The sequence below is a fragment of the Penaeus monodon genome, chromosome 34, assembly GCF_015228065.2.
Source record: "Penaeus monodon isolate SGIC_2016 chromosome 34, NSTDA_Pmon_1, whole genome shotgun sequence".
NCBI lineage: Eukaryota > Metazoa > Arthropoda > Malacostraca > Decapoda > Penaeidae > Penaeus > Penaeus monodon.
In genome coordinates, this window is record NC_051419.1 from 12,255,390 (window position 1) to 12,255,620 (window position 231).

A 231-nucleotide genomic window follows, 5' to 3' on the forward strand; every position below is an offset into this window, starting at 1 on the left:
TTCTCTCCCGAGATCAACTCCCCTCCGGTCTCTATTCCCCACAAACACCCTATGGCGCAGCCGTGATAGTTTATCGGCGGGAGTAAAGATATCCATCGCACTGATATTCCTGTGGATCTCGCGGACCAGCCATACCGTGACGAGGCTGTGTCATGCTTCCTCTTCCCTCCCTTCCCCACTCCGTCTCCACACCCCTCTCCCCCTGTTCTCTCTCTTCTCTTGCCCTCTCCC